This window comes from Acomys russatus, chromosome 19 (assembly GCF_903995435.1).
Source record: "Acomys russatus chromosome 19, mAcoRus1.1, whole genome shotgun sequence".
Taxonomy (NCBI): domain Eukaryota; kingdom Metazoa; phylum Chordata; class Mammalia; order Rodentia; family Muridae; genus Acomys; species Acomys russatus.
This window is the reverse complement of record NC_067155.1, coordinates 4,877,801-4,897,686: the sequence shown is the minus strand read 5'-3', so window position 1 is coordinate 4,897,686 and position 19,886 is coordinate 4,877,801. Positions and strand designations below refer to the sequence as shown.

The 19,886-nt window shown below is 36.8% G+C and overlaps 1 pseudogene; it reads right to left on the bottom strand.

The window, feature by feature from the left end:
- Positions 1-765: 765 nt before the first annotated feature.
- Positions 766-15,945, bottom strand: LOC127202989 (vomeronasal type-2 receptor 116-like; annotated as a pseudogene).
- Positions 15,946-19,886: the final 3,941 nt, after the last annotated feature.

Genomic DNA, 19,886 nt, shown 5'->3' with positions numbered 1-19,886 from the left:
ATTCCATCTTCTGTAATGTCTTTTGCTCACACTGCTTGCCTCTGCTGCAATGCATTGTGCTCATATCAACTCATGAACTACTTGAATAATCACTCACATCCAATTTCTGAGCTCCATATCTCTAAAAAACTATGAGTTACAAATCAGGCATCCACTGTAGAACTGTAAAATAAGAGACTTCATTGTTCTCCTCACATATCAAGATATTGAAATGTGAAAATAGGAGATTTGAAATTCATTTTATATCATGGAACTTCTCCTCAAAGTCACTGAAACAAAAGAATCCGTACAATTGATGCTTGAGAAACAATTCATTGTCATAATTTACAATTTGCACTGGAGAGCATAACGGAGCCTTCTGTTGCACAAAAAAAATTTTTTTTAATTCATATGAAATTAAATATGTATTAATCAGTGAAGGATCAAATAAATATAACCTGTCTGAATGCGAGTACACATCTTAAGTACCAGCACATTGTAGGCAGGGAAAGGCACATATCCATGGTTTATTCCACACTGTTATATTAAGGGGCTGAAGGCTGACAAAATATACATAGTAAAATTCTCTTACAGAAAAAAGTATAACATGGATTTTAAATATGAAAAGAGTAATGGTTTCAGTGAAAAGGGACTTTTGTACAATTGAATGAGGACTTATGAACCCTCATAGTCTGATCTGATTATACCTAAATAGAAGATATAGAATGGTGCAGCACTTGTTTCAACCATTGTCTTTCATTTACTAACATAGATTAATATTAATTTTTAACTAAATTTTAACCGACTCTTTCTTTTTGAATGGATGTTATGCCTGATGTCAACACAGGAGTTCTTATCTGGCCTTAACAAAATAATGTAGCACTTGGGGACAAAAATCAAGCTAAGGAGTGCTGAACTGGATGCCAAGATAGAGAAAACTTCCATAGCCACCATGACCTTCCCTTTTGTGCTGTGGTAGACAGGGAGGAAGGTGGCCCAGACACAGAAGAATACCTGCATGCTGAATGACAGAAACTTGGCCTCATTGAATGTATCAGGCAGATTCCTGGACAGGAAGGCCATGGTGTAGCTCCCAAGTGCCAAGAAGCACAGGTACCCCAGGACAGAGTGGAAGGCGACTGCTGAACCCTTGTTGCACAGAAGGATGATGTGACCATGTTCAGCATGAGCATCTTGATCAATGAAGGGTGGAGAGGTAAGCAGCCAGATCCCACAGAGAACAAGTTCAATCAGAGTGCATACGGGAATGATAAAATTAGGGGCCCGTGATACCATTAGCCACCTCACCATTCTAGCTGGAGCAGTCACCCTGAATGCAATAACCACTGTAATAGCTTTGGCCAACACTGTGGAGAGAGCCACAGTGAACAAAATTCCAAATGCTGTCTCCTGCAGGATGCACGAGGCTGTGTTGGGCTTTCCAATGAAGAGCAAGGAACTGAGGAAACAGACGATGAGTGTTAATAACAGCGTGTAGCTGAGAGCCCGATTATTGGCCTTGACAATGGGTGTGTCTCTGTGCTTTACAAAGACTGCAAGAACCACAGCTGTGAGAACAGAGAAACACAGCGCTGTGAGGGTGAGAGCCATACTTAAGGGGTCATCAAAGGCCAGAAAGCTCACAGATTTCTGGAGGCAGTGGTTCTTCTCCAAGTTTGCATAGTGACTTTCTGGACACTTCACACACTGATCCATATCTGCTCAGAAATGAAGGTGATTGTGAGTCATTCCTCAGGACTTGTCTTTCCCAGCAAGTTGTTACTCTACAATAGCTTATTGAAATACTTTCTGACTCATCTTCCTTTTTTGTTTCAAAAAAATTTAAATAGTCTGTCAATAACTTCAAATCTATGCAGCCATCTTGGTCTATGTTGTCAAAAATGGAAGTATCCCGACGTTTTTTTCCTAATCTTTTTACCCTTTCCCTGAATTTGTAACTCTGTTGCATCTATTTGGTGAGTTATAAGATTACAGAACAATATTTTATAAACATGATTTCACTCAGATACTATCTTATTAAAATCACTAATTTTTGTATATATATTTGTGTGTGTATTAAAATATAGACAATAATCTTTGAAAATCGTTTCATATATGCTGTTGGAATCATTGGTCACATATGTCCTTATTTCAATAAACTCCTTTGTGTACACTACTTTGGTTCATTGGATGAATGATTTTGAAATAATCTATGCCATTACATCTTGAATTTCAACTCATTCACTAGTAGTATATTAATACGTGTAGTTATTGCATTATATTTTAACATATAGGGAGAGAATTCTTGGAATATTTATATGTATTAAAAAAATAATACTTGAATATTCTGCTCTTAACATTTGTTACTTTTATCTTGAATTTTAAAAAACAAACAACACTTCACAGGGTGTGGATGTGCATGTCCTAAATCTGAGCACTTGGGAGGCAGAGGTAGGTAGCTCAGTCTCAGTTCCGTATCAGCGTGGTCTACAAAGTGAGTCCCAGACAGCAAAAGCTACACAAAGAAACTCTATCTTGATGAAAAAACAGAAATAATACAAACAAAGAAAAACAAAAAGAAACATATACACCATATACACCATGTCTCTCTTACATTAAATCATTGTGTATCTGAAAACTATCACCTCATCAAGGAATTTTCTCTATTTCACAATATGCACTGAATGTTTATCACGCTTCCTGTCAGGATAGGCAAGTCTCTATTTTGATAGATCGGTTTGTTTTTCCGTGGTGATTACGGAACACTAATAATTTTTCTTAAGATATATTCTAAAGCTAATCACAAAAGGCTTATTTCATTGCTTCTATTATGAGTGTTTTGTTGTTCCTTTTCTTTTGTACAATGTGTGCTTGAAGTGTAGAATTCCAACTCTGACTTAATTTAGGTCTGTGATATATGTTTCTTTAACTAATTTTTATATGAAAAATATTTCTTTATTAAAAATACATTTTTCTTAGTACATAATATTGAATAACTGATATTTTCAAATTTTTATTTTGATCACACGTATGTGATCCGCCTATTTTGACTTACATATGGTTTCAAAATACAGTCACTAACACAAAACTGTGTAGGTTATTGTATTCATGACTGTGGTATTCAAACTGTGCATATGGAATTTATTTATGGACTTAGCATATAGCTAAAGTGCAAGGGAGTAATATTTATCAAAAGATTATTGCTATGAACACACATGAAATTTCATGGTCAGCGTGGGGCGTATCACATAATGAAAAACTTGATACTGCAATTTAGCTTAATCTGCATACTTTAAAACAACCTTCTAGATGTTTGTTTTTACACAGGGACAAGTAACACTCTCATTAAAACTCAAAGAACCCTTTCTTTATGGTGATCTGTGGTGATCTAAGAACCTGTCGATGATCCTAAGAATGAGTGATGCTTTAATCCCCATCCATAAAGGACTTATAAAACATCTATTTCAACACTCAAGAAATATAATGGAAATGAAGGCAAAATGATTGCAAGGTGAAAGCTTGAAATTGTTTCCTTCTGGAAAACATGTGCATCACACTGAGGGACTCTCAATAACTGTGCGTAAGTTCACTGGTTGGTTCTGAGTGAGGATGAGATGAAGAAGAATGAGGGAATTATCTTCTCCTTCCCTGCTAAACTAGATTCCACTTGTATAACAATTGATGAGTATATCCAGCTCCAAGCTACAACCTGAGTTCAACAAACAAGAAAATGTCAGTGATTGAACAAAATATGTCCCCCAGAAAAGGGAAAACAATCATGAAACTTGTAAAAAGATAATTAAGGATAAGCTGAGTTTTAAAGTTCTAGAAGGAGGGAGCATACCTGGGATATATCAAGGATATGTGGGAAATTGTAAAAGAGTGAACTGGACAAAAATAAACAAAGGAGAGGTCATGTCTGCTAGAAAACCAAGTGCCTTGCCTGGACACCATCTCCTATCTCACTTCTTCCAGATCCTATCCCACAATATCACCCTTAGTGCTGCAACAGAACATCAAATACAGCCTCCCTGTGTCCCTGCCCAAATATTTGGATCTCACAGATCATCCTCTCCTACTCTTATTCTTGTGCTCTTCAATGTATCCTAGGTTCCAGCTCAAGCAGGCAACCCCTTCTACATCACAGGCCACACCTACCAGAACATGAGGTAGGCTGCCTACAGACATTCTCCTTTCTCTGTTTTCCTTGAATGAATGCCTCCTCCTTCTTAACTCTGCAACAGGACAGCCTTGGAAGCCATTGGGTTCCCATGTGCCCATCTCCTGTGGATTTCACAATTCTTCTCCCTTTAAATATTTTGTTCCCCACTTGTGGCTTCCTCAGACAACTTCAGAAGGCACCTTCTGCTGAAGACACGCTCCTCTCTGGGGGAAAAGGAGGCTAAAGCTGACTGAAAGTTCTCACTCCTACTGCTCCTGAGATCCAATGCCACAGATTCTATTCCAATTCTCTAGCAGAAAAATTTTGTCTCTCTTTTATGACCACATCTGTAAGAGATCACAAGATCCTTCTCTTCCAAGTTTTCTTCCCCCAACTCATTCTATTAGGCCAACTTCTAATCATAGCAGGTATTCCCTGTGAACACACCAGCTGAGAAATCATGTAAACCAAATGACACACAGACATCACACTCTTCAAAACATCCAGAGAACAACGAACAAAACACCAACCCAACAAAGACAAATATCTAGAAATCAGTTCCACATAAATCCTATATGGACCCTGAACCCCTGAGAATGATGGATGTCTGTACACCATTCGCATCAATGGATATCTCATCTAGACAAAAACTAAACAGAGAAATACTGGTGCTTACATATTTTAGACCAAAAGGACTTAACCTGTTTACAGCACAGTTTGCCCAACACAAAAGGATATACCTTCCTCTCAGCACCTCATGGACATTCTCCAAAACTACCTACATACTCAGACATAAGTCAAGTCTCAACAGACACAAGAAAATTAAAATAAAATAACTCCCTGCATCTCATAAGACTTCTATTGATTAAGCTGGGCTACAACTACAGATGCAACAGGCGAGTGACCTTAAGAAGTCATGGAAGCTGAACAACTATCTACTGAACAAAAAAGCAGGCTAAGGCATTAATAGCCATGCACGGTAGTGCAAAGCCTGCAATTCCAACACTCAGGGAAGCAGATTCTGGTAGATCTCTGTAAGTCGGAAGCCAGCCTGTCTAAAAAGTGAGTACAAGTCAATCAAAGATCCACAAAGAAATCCTGTCTTGAAACAACAAAAAAGGACATAAAAAAAAGAGTAATGATTTTTTTTTTTACAGTTCAATGAAAATTAAAACACAGCACACAAAATTTTGGGCCACAATATTTATGGTACAAAGAGAAATGTCCACAGGTCTTGGTGCCTACACAAAAAATTGAAGACATCTTAAACTAAGAACTTAACAGAACACCCAAAAGCTCTAGAACACAAAATGGAATCACACGCAAGAGGAGTAGATGGCAACAAATAATAAAACTCAGGACCCAAACAAAAAAATAGAAACAAAGAGAACAATACAAAGAACTAATGGAACAAAGAGTTGGTTCTTTGAGAAAAGATCAACAAATTCTTATCCAAATTAACTATGAGGTAGAGAAAATATAAAAATTAACAAAATCAGAAAGAAAAAGTGAGACATAACAACAGACATTGAGGAAATTCAGACAATAATGAGATATTTTAACAACCTGTATGCCACAAAATTCAGACAATTTTGTCATTATCTATTACATACCAAAGTGAAATCAAGATGAGATAAATGATTTATATAGACCAGTCTATCACAGAAAAATAGAAGCAGTCACTAAAATCTCCCAAACAAAAACTGCCCAGGGCAGGATGGTTTTAGTGCAAATTCTCCATGATTTTCAAAGATAATTTAGGACCAATACTCCCTACATTATTCCATAAGAAGAAACAGAAGGAAAAATTCCCAATTAATTTTATGAGGCCACAATCAGTCTTTCTCCCACAGATTGGAAGATGGCTCAGTATACAAAACTGAGCAATAAAACCCATCATATAAACAAGCTGAAAATATAAATGATCATCACCATAAATACAGAAAAGTGCTTTGACAATTATCCAACACACCTTCAAGATAAGATTAAGAATGCAAGGGACATGTTTAAACACAATGAACACAATTTACATAAAAATTATAGCAAGCAACAAATTAAATGTAGGAAAACTTAAAGTAATTTCATTAAACTCGAGATCAAAACTGGAAACAGAAAGAATGCAGCAATATTCATCCTATGAGGCCATAGTCACCCTGACACCTAAACAAAAGAAAATCCCAACAAGGAAGAAAATTTCAGACCACTTGACCTTATGAACACTGGCACAAACGTAGGCAATAAAATCTCACAAACACAGTGGCATATCAAATATATCATGCACCATGATCAAGTAGGCTGAATTTCAGGCTTGTAGGCATAATTTAACATACAAAAATCCTTCAATTTGTTCCATCATAAGCAAACTGATAGAAAACAATTACCTGAACATCCTAATAGATGCTGAAAAGCATTTGACAAAATCCAGCACTCCTTTGTGTTAAAAGTCTTAGTATGATCATGGATACCAGGTGCATAACTAAGCACAATAAAGGTACTAAACAGCAAGCCAATAGCCAACATAAAATAAATGGAGAGAAACATAAAGGAATTTCACTTAATTCAGAGACAAGACAAAGCAGTCCACTTTCTCAGGATCTGCTCAATGGAGCACTTGACATTTTATCTAGAGCAATAAAACCACTAACAGATATCAAGGGGAAATACAGTGGAAGGAATGAAGTCAAAGTATCCCTGTTTGCAGAGGATATGATAGTATACATAAGTGATCCCCAAAATTATGCAAGAGAACTCCTACGGCTTATAAACACCATCAGGAACGTGGATCGTTATAAAATTAATTGAAAAAATTAGTAATGCCACTTTATACAAATGAGAAAAAAGCTGAGAAAGAAATTAGGGAGACAATACCCTTCACAATATCCACAGATAATATAAAGTGTCTTGGTGTACCTCTAACCTAGTAAACGCATGACATATATGACAAGAACATCAACTTTCTGACGGAAATTTTGAAGAATACCTCATAAGATGAAAAGATATCCCATGCTTGTACATAAGCAGGATTAACATAGTAAAAATTGCCACCTTACCAAAAGCAATCCACAGATTCAATGCAATTACCGTCAACATCAAACACAATTTCTTACATAACTTGAAAGATAAAATCTCCACTTTACATTGAAATATAAAAATCTCAGGATAGCTAAAGCCATTCTTTACAACAAAAGTATTTCTGTGGTATCACCATCTCAGAGATAATTCAGTTTTCTTTGAGTAGAGAATTGTTCAGTTTCAAGGTGTATTTTGGATTTTTGTTATTTCTGTTATCATTTAAGTCCAGCTTTAGTTCATAGTGATATAATCAGGGATTCTTTCCATTTTCTCATATCTGTTTAGGCTTGATATGTGACCATTTATATTGACAATTTTGGAGAAGGTTCCATGAGGTGCAGAGGGGAGTGTATATTTTTTTGTGTTTTGGTGAAAACTTCTGTAGGTGTGTGTTAGGTCCGTTTGATTCACAATATCTGTTAGTGTCATTATTTCTCCAGATTGTTATTGTCTCAATGATCTGTCCTTTGTGAAAGTGGAATGTTGAAGTCTCCCATACTACTGCGTGGGCTTCAATGGGTGATTTTACCTTTAGTAATGTTTCTTTTACAAATGTAGGTGCTCTTTTTTGGGGGGTGTCATTGTTCAGATTTGGGATGTAATTCAGTGGAACATTACATTGACAAGTATAAAGTATCTTGTCTCATCTCTTTTGTTTAATTTTACTTGAAGGTCTATTTTACTGTATATTAGAATGGCTACTCTAGCTTGCCTCTTAGATCTGTTTTCCTGTTATTTTTCTAATGAGAGACAGGATAGAACTGAATATGGGTGGGTGGGGATGTAGGGAGGATTTGGGATACATAAAGTGAGGGTAAAATTGATTCACATTATATCATGTGATAAAAGAGTCTATATTCAAAAAAGGGGAGAGAAATATTTAAAAAGAAGTAATTATTTTAAATAACATTTCTTTAACGTATTTTCTGTTAAACAAAAGAAACATAGTCATGAAAGATATAAAATATATGTACTGAAGATATCAAACACAATCTACAGTCACATGCTGTATTAAACAAACAAAAGACAATCTTGTCTTGGGAATGATCATAAACATGATGTGAGATATCTAACCTTTAAATAAATTCTATATGTGACTGAGCATGGTCTGAAAAAAAGAAGTGGTGCTCAACACACTGTGGTCATGGTGAAATGAAACAGTCTGTTAGTTTATGAGCAAGGTGATCTCTTCTGGATCAATGCCTTCGACAGACCAACACTGTAACTCTTATCCCTCCAGTCTCATTCGCTTGTCATAGGTATTGCTGACTCCTGTAGATAGGTTAGAAAGTTGGCTGTACTCCTGTATTTACCTGTCTCATTGGAAATCTCATTTTCTGCACAAGGAATGCAATCAAAGCAGCAGGCAGCCTTGCCTTCCTGGGCAGCTTTCCGGAATCCAAGTCTACAGCTCTCACTGCACACCGACTGAGGAGTCTAAGAGAAGTGAAAGCTGTTAGCAAACGTTTGCATTTTTGTGAAAAATCTGAAAATGGAGTATTTCTGAGTATAACTGAATATTGGTTTGGATAGGCTTACACTTACAATTGAAATAATATGTTTAGGTATTGCTAATGTTGGCAGCTTTGGGGCTTATGTACCACACATATTTAAATATTAGTTCAATGCATGAATTCTTTATAAGAATATATTAAAATAGTGTTCTAGAAGGTCAATGGGTCACGCCAGCGTCAATCTATCTCTATACTTATGGGCCGCTAGTCTGAGCTTTTATCTTAATGAAGGTGAGAATGTTGATTGACAACTTCACAGGTCTTGGATTTATTATGGAAACAAATCTTTGGGCATTTCTATGCAGAATTTTATAGAAACATTTATAAGAAGAGGAAAATCACAAAATGGAGTCAGTATTTCATTGTTTGCTGTCACAGAAATAATGGAAAGTAGATAGAAGGTAAACAAACACATTTTTGGATCTCTGATTCTGCTCTGTGAACATGACATCATCACCTCCTCTGGCTCCTGAAGCATTTTTTCTACCATCTTATAGAGCATGGTCACAGTATCAGCCAAGGCAAACCTGTCCTCCTGTGAGTGGCTTTTGTTGACTATTTACTCAAAGTAGAAAAGCAAGTGTACCACAAACACAAAACATACACATGTACATGCACGTGCACACATACACACACATCTGTCATGCCATTCTACCTTTTTAGAGGGAGGCTGACAAAATAGAAAATCTCACCTTACATTGCTCTGACATTTCTTAGGATTTGTAAAAAATAAATCATTGTTTTGTATCAGGGACAATAACATAACAGATACTCAATGCATAAAAAATATGTGTTCAAGGTAATGCCTGGACCACCTAAGAACCACTCCATGGAAGAGAGAGAACCCATGACACTACTGACAATGCTCTTCTGTGATTGCATACAGAAACCTAGCATGGCTGACACTGAGAGGATCTTACTAGCAATAGACAGAAAAATAAACTGAGACTCACAGCCAAACATTAGGCAGAGCAAAGGGAGCCATGTCAAAGAATGGTATGAGATAGAACAGTCAGGAGGGGGAAAGAACTCTACAAGAAAACCAATAGCCCCAAATAATCAGGACCCAGATGGGCTAAAGGAGACAGAAGCAACAACAAAAAACCAGGAATGGACTAGGCCTAAACTTTCTATACTTATGTAGGCATAGGAAGCTTAGACTCCATGTGAGTCCCCGAAAAATGGAAGGGGGGCTGTATCTGATAAGTTCTCAGTTGGATGCCTTTCAATCACTTGACTGTGATGTGGCTTTCTGGTTAGGACACTGTGTAAGAGGATGTATAGAGTCCTGCTGAGACTTGAAGTGTTGTAACAGATCTCTAGGGTGTGGTTTCCCCTTTTCTGAGGGGCAGAGGAGGGAGACTGGAAGATGATAGAAGGACAGAGGGAAGGGAAATAGAATAATTAGCAGCTACAATTGAGATATAAAGAGAATAATTAAGTAAATTTTAAAAGACACACAAAAGAAATATGTGATCATCAATGTGAAAATAAACTTTTCCATTGATCAACCAGAGAATAAGAAAATAGTGTGTGTTGTCTGTTTTTATGTGATGATTTTATCTGTAGCTGAATATTGGCTGGTACTAAATGAGTGTCCAAAGATCATTACAGCCTGAAAATTGTTTTTGTTTTTATGAACAGTCAAAGTATAGAGGTAAGCCTCTACATACCTCTGTAAACCTTGTAGGCCATTGAATCATCTGCTCAGATAAAGAGAGCTGTTGTCCAAGGGGAGCACCTGGAGAAAAAGTTCCTACTTTCACATTTAATCCAAGACCCTTTGGAAAATCCCAAAAGTTGAGGATGTCATACTGCGAATCTAAGTTTTTCTTCCCATCCATTACCATGTGACCTCTCACGTGATTGTTCAGTAGGGTGTTCTTGAGGAAAGGAAGGAACTGAAAGAGATGTAGGAACAGACGTTGAGGGACAATGGAAATAATAAACACATTATTAAATAATACAAAGAATCTAAATGTTTTTAGTCCATTATAATGAATACCTTCTCTAAAAGAGGAATCAATGAGGCTGATTACATGAAAGATTCTTGGATTAAAATACATTGAAATTTGAAAATCAAATTCCGTTCAAGATAAATCATTGAACTAAATACAGCTAAGTCATCAAGACAGCAAATGATCTGGATTCGGCTGATTCAAAGTCCTTGGAAAACTAGCGGCTCTAAGAAACATTTGGAATATATTTAGCCCTTCCACTCTCAATATGAGGGTCCTGAGGTGTAATGTTAACTTTAAAGTGATCCTTCATAACCCTGCAGTAGTGCTCAGAAGCATTTTTACCCTTAAGTATCTACTTCTCCTTTCTGCTCTGAAGAGTACATCCTTGCTTATTGGCAAGAAATTCTAAAAGCTATGATGCCCAAAATGAATGCCATAGAAAATGAAAAGATATATAATAAGATATCATATTGCTGATATTACAATACATAAGAAAGAATATTACCTCCCAGGGGGAAAATTCCATTCCTTCTCTTTTAGCTTTTGGTTGTATCTCTACTTGTTGAAGATTCATCTCATGGAGACTGTAGGCCACAGCATACACAGCATTATATATATTATAACCCTCTTCGCTCATGGTTGTGTCAAAAAGGTGTCTAGGCAGTAACTCCAAAGAAGCATTGGGTTGGCAATTCTCCAAAAGTTGACAATCAACCTCAGAAAATGAGCACTTGAAGAACAAATACCAAAATTTAGGAAGATAAATGTCTTCTGGGTACTTGTAGGGATTAACTGTTTGAACAAATGTTGTAAAGTCAACCATCTCTTTATGGTGGTGTGAAATCGTGAGACTTCCATGAAAGGAATCTAACATGAAATAATCATGATTGTTATCAACATCCCACTGAGAGTTCAAGATCCAGACTTTCCATGTCACTAACAGTTGCAGAATATGTCGCATTAAACCTTGCAAAGAAGCAACGTCCCCCTAAATAACTATTACATTTGCTGTTGATTCCTGAATATTCACAAGATTTTTCCATACTGCACTGTAAAGTGAATTCCAGGTGCTAGGGATCATTTTCAAAAAGGCTATGCAGATATCCTTACTATCCATAGCTTCTCTCAACCCTGTGAGAAACAGAGTCCCTCTGTGGTCATCTGGGAGGATCACACCAACCCAGGGCCAGTTGAAATGAAGCATCAAAGAAACCATAGCAAGTGGCAGAGAAGTGTCTTTGGGGGCCATCTGGTAGAGGAATCTGAACTGATCTGGGTCGTTTAAGACAGGATCAAATGGCCCAAAAGTGAGCTGTAGGGGGAAAATGGAAACAAGAGGAAGAGCATTGGCAGCACTTGCATCAAACACAATATCAGTCCTGAATAAAAAAAAATTGTAGTCAGGAATGAGATGTTTTTCTCATATTTTAAAAATCAACACGAATTGGAATTTTCCAAAATAAAATTCCTGACATACATCCAGTTTCAGTGACCTAGAGGGCCTCACCTTCTTCTCCTTCATTTCTATTACAAGAACCAGAAATATGGATCTATCAAGTACTGTCAGACTTTCCTTTGATAGATGATTTCTCCAGTTGTCCCTATTTGACATTTTAAGACATCCAATAATGTCAAAAAGGATACTTGACTCCTATTTTCCAAACCCGAGTCCTCACCTGAGGTACTTTGTAAAGTTGTAACAGTCTCCCTATTTGTGCTGACACTGTCATTGATGTTCCTGTGAGTGCAGCAGGTGACATTCTCTTCCTTACACAGTTGTAATTTAGTAGGGGTTTCGTCATCCTTGTAAGCCAAAAAATGGGAGGAATAAGGATACTCATTTCATAAGGTGTACCATTGTAGAGATCAAAGCCCAGAGTTGTGTTGGGTAGAAGATGAGGGTTTCTGTTGACCTCCTTGATGGCAAACACCAGAGCCAGAACAAACCGGTAGTTCTTCAATTTATACCTGCACAGATTTCATAAAAGCATACGGGAGAAAAACAAAAACGTAATGCTTAACATTGGTGAAATGGCTATTATAATTCAAGTGCCAATGTTCCTATAAAATAATTATTTTAACATCGTCTCATGAATGACTTGAATTAGCAAGGACCTTTTAAGTAGATATGATTAGTTATTAGCACTAATTAATTATGATCTGAGCCACTGCACTCAGCTGGGAGGCAACTCTTGATCTAATAATAACGTGTTGGGGAAAGAACACCCACTCTGGAGGATGCCAAAAGACCCCTACACAAAGAATAGCATTTCATTTTAGGGTCAGGTGTGCTGTTCATAAAACAGTTTCCTTAAAGTTTCATGTTTTAAACTGTTATTCAACTGGATGTAAAATTCTTCATAGTAAAACTTCTACAGGATTTTAGGGAAAGGAATGTAATTATTTTATATTTTAGAAAGACCTATAGAGAAAGAAATTAATTCTACATTAAGCATACTACAAAAGAATACAAAACTTTATCTTTAAATATATAATTTTTCTGCTGTGTTCTGAACTTTTAGTGACATTTTTTTTATTATGGTTTGCTTTGGTTTTTCTTCATTAATCATTTGCATCTCTAATCTTTGTGCTTTCTTACTCATTTTTAACAACTTTTATCCCTTTGAGTAACTGGTGCTCTGACATATCTGACATGCATGCTGGCGCAAACAACATTATATTGTTTCCTTCCCTCCTCTATGCCCCTTCTCCTGGAAGCCACTGAGGCTTTCAATTTGCATGCTCTGAGCTTGGGTTTCTTTTGACCTTAACAGATTTGTCTAGAAACTTCACAGGATATAAAACAAAAGATGCTGCATATGTCATAACTGAAAGCTAATAAGTAAGGATGCAATCGTACTGAGCAGAGTGAAATCATGAGAAGACACAGAATGTAGGAGCAGCCTGACAGGCTACAAAGACTAAAGTAGGAATGCAAAGTTATTCAGACGAGAAGCCTATACACCTTTGTGAACTTGTGTACATTTAGAATAACCACCTGAGTCACATTCAGAAAGCCAAATGCTGTGTGGTGTGTGTGTGTGTGTGTGTGTGTGTGTGTGTGTGTGTGTGTGTGTGTGTGAGTGTGTGTACCTCATATTCATTCTCTAGCATATATATCAGGAAGGGACAAGGTTAGATCCTGCAGAACTTGATGGTAAGACTCCATTACTCTGGATACTGCAAACTTGAATTATGAAACATGGAGAACTCAAGCCGTTACTCATCTGGATGCCTTATATTTCCTATCTACATCTCATAGTTCTGAATGGAGGGGGTTGGCATAGTGAGGGAACTTGGGAAGAAAGGGTTTATTCGGTGTCTTTATTATGGTTAAAATTGTGTCATAAAATACCATGAAAAAGAGAAAATATTGAGGAACATGTTTATTAGGCTTATGCTTCCACATCATAGTGCATCACTGAAAGAAGTAAGTACAGGAACTTGAACAAAATATGGAGGTGAGAGGTGATGTATTTTACTTCCATAAACAAAATAACACACATTTGCTTGTATAAACTCAGAAAAATGTATCAGAGTAAGAGACTGTTAATCTCTCATAGTAAAAATACTGTTTTCTTTCATGAACTACTTAGATGTTATTTTTGGCTATAGAAAACACTGATAGAGCACAATCCTTTCATTCATCAAGGACAAGAAAGACAGTCCATCACTCATGAGAAACTAAAAGTGTGATCTTCTCAAATATGGGCTTGTTGCTTGGTATAGAGAAAATACAGATGTACATCGGTGCCTGAGCTCATGAGAGTAAAGAGCAAGGGAAAGGAGAGTAACTGAGACATCAGCTATGGTGAACTAAAAGGGGCTCCACCCCAGCATCCAAAGTTCCCACTCTGCTAGGCCTATGAGACAAATTTGTGATCTTATTTGAAATAAAATATGATCCTCAAGAAACAGAATCTGCCTTGAATTACTGTACCGAAGTATAGATTATTGCATCTAGATATCAAATTTTGGGTTTTTGGATACCTACACAATGCTAGTTTCAAATTATTACCCAGTTTAACAATTAGTTTAAATGTGTTCTCATCCTCAAATATCTGATTTCCTTCTACATCTGAACATATTTCTTCCACCACAGTTCCTGAATTTTCACTTCACACCCCACCAAGTTATAGAAAAGCACGCAGTAATGTCACTTAGACAACAATTCACTTTCATAACTATATTTACCTCTGATCTTTCTACAAAATTTTCATGTGTTAATATATTTTCACATTCTATTGCTTTATCTCAGGGACATTTTAATTGATCCTTAGATATGTGGGATGTCTCTATTGGACCAGGACACTTTACTTTCTCTATAAAGAGACACATTTGAATATTTGTTATTAATTTGTCTAAGAAAATCAGGCTTCTCTGATGTTATTCTTTAATCTTGCATATTTTAGAAAAGCTAAAAACAGTCTTATGTGTCCACTCTCACATAAAAGGAATATTATAGTGTGCATCCATATACACAAGGGAAAACAAGGAACTTGTAAATATTTATTAAATCTATCTGACAATAAACATGGATTAGCAAAGAAATACTGAGATGCAAATAAATGAGATAGATAGAAAAATATATGTGTAAATATGAAAGTGCTCCCAAAATTTAGTGGTGGTAGACCTCTTGTGAAATCAGGTGTATGGAGCATAGCTAGTACTCATCACTTTAGCACCATTCTGGGCTCTTAGAAGACTTTTGATTCAGTGGCATCATGTTTTCTGACAAAAGCACGTTGGACTTGAAGAAAGCCCCAGAAGTACCACTAACTTATCCAGTCTCTTAAATAATAACACTGAAAATATTCAAATTGACTGACATTACAAGCATGACAAATGAAGATCGTGATGTTCCAATAACATGTATGGAAAACAAAATAAATAACATCACAATGATCACGTTTCCTTTGAGGAGGACACACTTGATAATATACTTGACTATACTTGAGAATGAAAAGTGACTGTGGAAAACAGTTTTAATTGTTATATCATTGAAGTTAGAAGAATTCTGAACCATTACAATGAATAATTGTACTTACTGTGTAAAAATGTCCTGGTAATACTGTGTTTCCTTTAAAACAGGCATGTTTTTGCTTGTGGTGAAAGTATGAAGAGGGAAAAATGCACCAACTGTCACATCTCCTTCACGGGAAAATCCATCCTTGATTATTACATAGCAGTCATTGTCAGTAAAGGCAACAACAAAATCAGGAATATACAGGAGCCCAAAGGTCAAAATCAAGAGCATCCTATCAACACAAGTACATGCCCAGCCATGAGAATGGTGTGTTACAGTTATCTTTATAAAACTGTGTTTGTTTTGGTAGATACAGATCTAACAATGCCCAGCAGGAATATACTCAGTCCAAGTGCTTGTGAACACGTGTGCCTCAAGTTTGTTAATGAGTGCAGCAGTTACGATAATCACCGCAAGTTCTCCTGGCACTTCCTCCACTTTCATGGAGAGTTCTGAAACTCTTTGTTCCCTTAGGCTCTGCATCTGAGGCCCTGTGTTCTGCCTAAAAACAAGTTGGAAAATATGTTTTGAATCTTATTCTCTGGGCACAGGCACCATTATTTCAGCAAAGAAGATGGACAGCAAAAGCTCAGGGTTGGGCAATTACGGCCGAGTTTGAAGTAAGAAACTTTTCACAACTTTGGCTGATGAAAACATTCTACTTCAGAGGTGGCCACTCTAGGTGAACTGGGAGAAGAGCTGAAACTACCCAAGCCATGCACACACAGGAAAAATAAGGTGGACTATTCTTTTCCCAACCACGTCCACTGGTGGAATCAACTCTTCCTACTGACTCTGAGTGTTTCTGAATCTTTATATGATACATAAATCTATATCTGCAAAACATTATGATGTCTTCACCCAACAGAATCAGCTTATTTCCCACTTTGGAAAAGCCAATCGTCCTGATGCTTTCCTCATGACTTAATTTCAGAGCGAATATCAGTTCCCTGCTTTATAGTCTGAGATTTAAACTTCTCAACTTCTACTCTCTTCTTTTATGCTGTGTGAGTCTTTGTGTAGACATGCCTTTATGATCCATCCCTGAATCTAGAGCAGCCCTTTCACCTGATATACTGAGAGGAGTTATCCTGAGCAAGGATCTGCTTCCTAGCCACCAGGAGTTTAGGGAAATGAAGGGACTGCGTATTGTGATGTGGTCATGAAAGGACGCCTGCTAAATCAATAGACTCCACGAAGAAAGGATGGGGGAGAAGAGTGAACAAGAATCAGATGAGACAACAATAAAAAGTATCAATGATGAGACGTGTTAAGAGGTCAGACTATAGATTGGTGGGAATTTTTTTGTTCAGAATAACAAGATGAAAAGAGGTCATCATAGCCAGATCCTGTCTAATATAAGACTGTAGGCAATGAAAAGTCAGAGTGAAACCTGCTTCTCAGTAATTCACAGTTCAGTGCAATTGTTTGGAACACAGAAAATCTCCATGACAATCAACTAAACACTGCTCCTCCCTTAGACACAGAGTATTAAATCTGCAGAAGAGGAAATTAGTTGAAAAATTCCTCCAGAAGATTCTTTGATTCAGATTAACCATGGGATTTAAACACGTGTAATGGGGAATGTCCACTTAAGAGGACTGGGAATTTATTAAATATTGTTGTGCTTGACATTTTCTGACCAAAAAAGTAAATGTTACAATGTCTGAAGTGAGTGATTCTGAAAATGTAATCTATTTCTGTTCCTGGATATCAAAATGCAAGAAAAACATGAGACAGAAAACAAGGTTCTCAGAAGAATATAAGGATGAACATTGAAGAAAAATAAGTTAGTTAGTAAACAGATGGACAGTAATGTGGAAATGGGTTTGTCCCTGCTTTTGAGGTATAAGGGAGTAGCCCTGAGTCCTATGGCCTCATCGGTTACTAGGACAGCAGACTATATTAAAACTGTAATTACTTTCACTCTCACAGTTTCAGAGTTATGAAAGTAAAGTTAACATCTTAAATCTATTCTTCCTTTCAACCTATATTACTCTGGGTCTCACTGAAAACTTGTAAAACCACAGACCATGCAGCAATGATAACTGGCAGAACCGAGAGATCTGTAGGCATCACACATGACCCAAGGCCACATATACCTGCAAGATGCCTTACTAACATCCTTTAGTTTCCTTATGCACATTGAAACCCAACACCACTCCACACTGCCATAAGCTGGGAATTATTTTACTTAACTGTTGGAAGCCTTGTGTGGTAGCCATAATAAGGCCTGAGTCAAAGGTGTATTTTCAAACATTACACAGAGTAAGTCAAGGCACCAACATTGTTGCTAGAGAGCTGATTTCATCATTTAAAGTCACAGGCTGCTCTTCCAAAAGTCTTAGGATATATTCACAGCACTTACAAGTGGCTCACAACTTTCTATAAGTACACTTCCATGGAATCCCATGACTGTTTCTGGCATCTCCAGGTAACAGGCATTCATGTCATGCACAGACATACATCTGGGAAAACACAGACACATAAAAATAGTAAAAACACATTGCCCGGTTCTGAACACTGTGACTATTTCTGGTGAAAGATCAAAGGTTGGTTGAGAAAAAATGTTTCCAGCAAACCAACTCGCAATGGGAAAATCCCAATGCAGAAATCTTTCTACTAATAAAAAGATAATTTTAAATACATGAAAAACCCAGGTAACATGTCTTCTCCAAAATTTCAAAACCCACGGGAGTGAACCCCTAATAAATGACATGCAAGACACTAAAAGCAAAGAAGTCAAAACAATGACTATAAATATGGTCAAACTTCTTGAAGAACATTAATATAAAGAAAATTCAATAGGGAAATCTCTCTCCAGGACATGAAAATAGAGTTTGAATTTTTTAAGAAACCCAAACTATAACAATGGTGGAAAGGAAAACATAATAAAGCAAATATAACCCTTAGCCAAAGGCCACACTAACAGCATTGAAAATTGAGAATAGAAGATTAAGCAGGAAATTTTAGTCTCTCACAAGAAAAGAAATTCTCCATGCACAACTATAGTTAAGACATTAGAGACTCAAAGATTTTAAAAGATACTGAAAGTTGCCTTGAGAAATATCAAGTAACTTAAAAGACCAAGCCAATTACAATAATAGGAGACTGTTTGACAGAAACTTAAACTCTGAAGGAAAGACAAAGATGTACTATAACTTCTGATTCATCATAACTCATTTTAGACTGTAAGAGTCAGAAAAGATATGTGTGAAAATTGAAGGCAGAATAAACTTTTATGGAAAAAACATATTAAAAGAGTTTATGTGTGTAAAAACAGTTCTACAGAGAAAAACAGAATTACTTCAATATGAAGAGAAGAATAAACACACCTAAGATGACACAAGGTACTAATAAACATTAAAAGTACATTGTTTGTTTATCAAGATAGATTCAAGAAAACAGCATGAAATCAAGGAACTACAAACCTAAAAGTACACGTACCAAACAGAACTGCATGCAAATTCATAAAAGAAACAAAATTAGATGTGAACCACCAGCTTTACCACAACATAGTGATAATCAATAATCTACTTCTGCCAATAAAAAGGTTATCTGGAAATGAACTAACTGAGGAACCCTGGAGTTAAGAGATATCATAAGTCAAAGTACCTAACAGATACAAGAAAAACATTTAGACACTGGAGAAAAACAGAAGACGGAAAGACTACATATGCTAAGGGATTGACAGGAACAACAATGTGAAAATGTGTTCCCTATCAAAATCAAGCTATATATTTGATGCAATATCTACCAAATTTTCAAAACAATTTCTCAAAGAAACAAAATATGTTTGAAGTTTGTATTGAAATAGAAAATACCTTAGTTTGAGCGGGACCCCTGGGCCCAAATCTGCCTATCATATTGTTCTACTTGTAGATTTCTAGGACCCTCTGGATCCTTTTATTTTGCTGTTCTCCCATGCGTCTCTCATTTAGAGTCCCAATAGGATGCCTTCCCCTCTGTCCCAGTTTCCGCTCAAACTAAGGCACCAGCCAAGGACAATACAGGAGGTAAACTTTAAACCCCTTCCCAGATCTAGCCAATGGTCAGAATATTCTCCACAGTTGAGTGGAGAGTGTGATACAACTTTCTCACGTACTCTGGTGCCTCACATTGGACCATGTCCCCTGGAGGGGGAGACCTGGTGGCACTCAGAGGAAGGACAG